We start from the raw sequence: 3,371 nt of genomic DNA, 5'->3' as shown, positions 1-3,371 counted from the left end.
ATCCAGCTGAACCTGAGGGTAGTGACAATGTTTTGCAAAGCATAGCTGCGTTCTCAAAGGACCAAAAGGCAAAATAAGCAATTCAAATCAAAATTCAGTAAAAGTTTGGAATTTAGAAGTGTTTTAAAATTTTAAGATTTGAATTTCTAAGAATGTTTTTAGTGTTCAGTAATTTTGTTCAGTGTTCAACTTTATTCTTCTTAAATTCACAGAAATTGAAGCTGCTAAACTCTTAATCTGTTGTCTTTCCTTTTTCCCACCTATAAAGCAATGTATAAAAATATGTTAATGCCTAACAGAAAACACATTTTCAAATCATATTTTCTTTTTAAAATTGCAGAATATTAGAGTATTTTAGCCAGCTAACAGTATGAAAAAAAATTGGCTTCAGACAATAAACCTTGTCATTCTGACTACAGCTATTAATCAGCTATTGAGGACAAAACTGTTCACTTGGTTAAGATCTATAGATCGGCCTCTTCTTCAAAGTTATAAAAGAAAGCATAAAGAAAAATTATTACATACTGAAATGGCTTTTTAATTTAACATATGACTAGCATCACTTTAAAATCTTAGAAAAAATATTAATATGAATCTTTACACTGTTTCCCAGGCTTAGTCCATTGATGTTTTTATTCCATAAAGGGTTAATGGCTGTGTCTCACAGTGTTTTTAGGAATGCACTGAGAGTATCCTCATAAAAAGTTTGCATGATTTTGTCCATAAAACCAGCAGACCTGTAAATAAGGGCTGTAAATAAACTCTATGCACAGAGAGTAATTCTCTAAAGCAGGTAGGATCCTGTATGCCCTGTGCCTTAGTGTGGTATGAGTGGAGAATTTCACTTATGCTAACAAGCCTAAGCAAGGTCTGTAAAAGCTATCTGTAGGTGTCTATAGGGTGAATTACAATAGAAGGGACACCAACCACCTTAGTTTTAGGAGACTGGCAGGAACCCGATACTTCTAGCTTCAAGTATACAGAGTTGATGGCCATATTCTTTGGCAGTCAAAGTTCAAAGAACTGACTTCCCTAGAAATTAACTTCTGTGAAGCCACAACAAACCATACACTTGAGGTGTCTTTTTTTTCTTTTTTTTTCTCTCTCTCTAGTTAAAGTCTGCTGATCAATAGCATCAGATGATGATTAGTGTTTTGTGACTAGCAAATACCACTATGTGATTCTACGTATGTCAAAATGAAGTCCTGTAAAGTACTTAAATAGACTAAGTATAGAAGTAACAAGATAAACAATTCCTGTAAAATAAAACATAATTGTTGTGGAGTGTTAAGAAGCAACATAGGGTGGATTTGTGGTTATTTAAAAAAAAAAACCAAACAAAAAACAGGCAATTGATTTACTTGGATCTTTCAAGATTAAGCAATGCTACAGAGTGAGATTTTTATCCACTGGAGTGGGAGAACAGAACACTGATGGGTATGCTGTTTCTGCAAGTGAAATAGTTTTGATGCTATTGTCATAGAAACACATACGTGCTAATAATTTAAGTTCTTACTTAGGGTCTTCCAGCAGACATGCAATATTTTTTTCTGCCACCATTATAATCCTCATGGTTGATTAGTTGAAGGAAGAGAGGTAGTATGAGAAGAGTCTTGATAACACACTGATGTTTTAGTTGTTGCTAAGCAGTGCTTAGACTAGTTAAGGACTTTTTCAGCTTCCCTTGCTCTGCCAGGTGCAAAAGAAGCTGAGAGCGGGCACAGCCACGACAGCTGACCCCAACTAGCCAAAGGGATATTCCATGCCATATGACATCATGCTCAGTATATAAACTGAGAGGAGTTGGGAGGGGGGGGACAGGGTTGGCCAGTTGCTGCTCAGGGACAGGCTGGATATTGGTCAGCAGGTGGTTAGCAATTGCATTGTGCGTCACTTGTTTTGTATCTTCTTTTATTATTATTGATGGTATTTTACTGTTATTGATTCAATGTCCTATTAAACTGTCTTTATCTCAGCTCATGAATGTAACTTTTTTTCCCCCCTACCAGGGCGGGGGGAGGGTGAGCAAACAGCTGTGTTGTGCTTGGCTGCCAACTGCGGCTAAACCACAACAGTCTTTTTGGTACCCAATGTGGGGCATGAAGGGTCTGAGATAAAAACAGATTAAACAGTGTTTATTAAGTAATTTATATCCGTCAGCAGTTGCGGGTCACAATATTGAGTCATCTGTTCTTGATCTTAGTTTATCTGACCTCTACCATGCTCTTTTTTTGCTTTACATGTTAGATTGGTGTTGGCTTTTGCAGTTTGCTGTCCTCTGAAGTGATTAGTGATGTTTTGCCTGGGAGATTTGTTATTAAAACACTGACCTTGAGCTTTATCTGGTATTGAAGATTTGTACTGAAGCCATTACTGTACTTCACATACCTCATGGAGAAAATCAGCAATTATACCTCTTCCTCTGAGAAGTTTTTTATGGAGGAAATACGGAATGGCAGCTTCACTGCCTTCTTCTATGATGTTTCCTCCTTCATTACGATAACTTTTCAGTATCTTGAACATCCTTGGATAGTAAAGATACCTTCTATTGACATTTCTTGGGAATATTGTTTTGGTTTTGTCTAAGTTTAGTAAGCATAGCATGACCAAATGCCTAGGATGTTTTGGAACTTCACCCCTGAACAAGTGCAGAATCCTGAAAGTTTAGTAGAATATTTGGAAAAAAATGCTGTCATCCTGGTAACTCTTGAGAGACAAATCAATGCAATGTTCTGGGGGCCTGGCCCATGCCTACCAAGCCCTGTTCAAAACTATTCATATACCTCAAGGAAGAGAAGGTGTCTGGATCTGATGACAAAATAGGCATTGCAGTTACTCCAACCCTCATGACAGGCACTGAAGCTGAACCACAGAACCAACCTACACCTATGTCAGTCACCTCTATACACAAGAAGAGTCATGGCATTTGTCTTCCCAAGGAACTGTTACATCTGATGGAGCCCTGCTGTCCTGGAGATGGCTGAACACCTGCCTGGTCATGAGAAGTAGTAAATTAATTCCTTGCTTTGCTTTGCTTGCACATGTGCAGCTTCTGCTTTCCTATTAAACTGTCTTTATCTCAACAAAAGTGTTCTAATTTTACTCTTCTGATTCTCTCCTCCATCCCACCATGGGGGAGTGAGTGAGCGGCTGTGTGGTGCTTAGTTGCTGACTGGGGTTAAACCATGATGACCACACAGAGTGCTGCTGTGCATAACTGAGTCAAAGGCAGCCAAATGGTATGTTACAAATGGTACTGCTAATGCGTTTTTCTTAATCCTGTTGGCAGCAGAGTGCAGGCCAGTTTGCTTTCACTTGGAGGGCTGTTCAGTTCACTTGGAATCGACTGCCCAGGGTGGAAACAGTCCTAC

This window comes from Egretta garzetta, unplaced genomic scaffold, assembly GCF_000687185.1.
Source record: "Egretta garzetta isolate BGI_Z169 unplaced genomic scaffold, ASM68718v1 scaffold328, whole genome shotgun sequence".
NCBI lineage: Eukaryota > Metazoa > Chordata > Aves > Pelecaniformes > Ardeidae > Egretta > Egretta garzetta.
Note: the sequence above shows the minus strand (reverse complement) of the source record.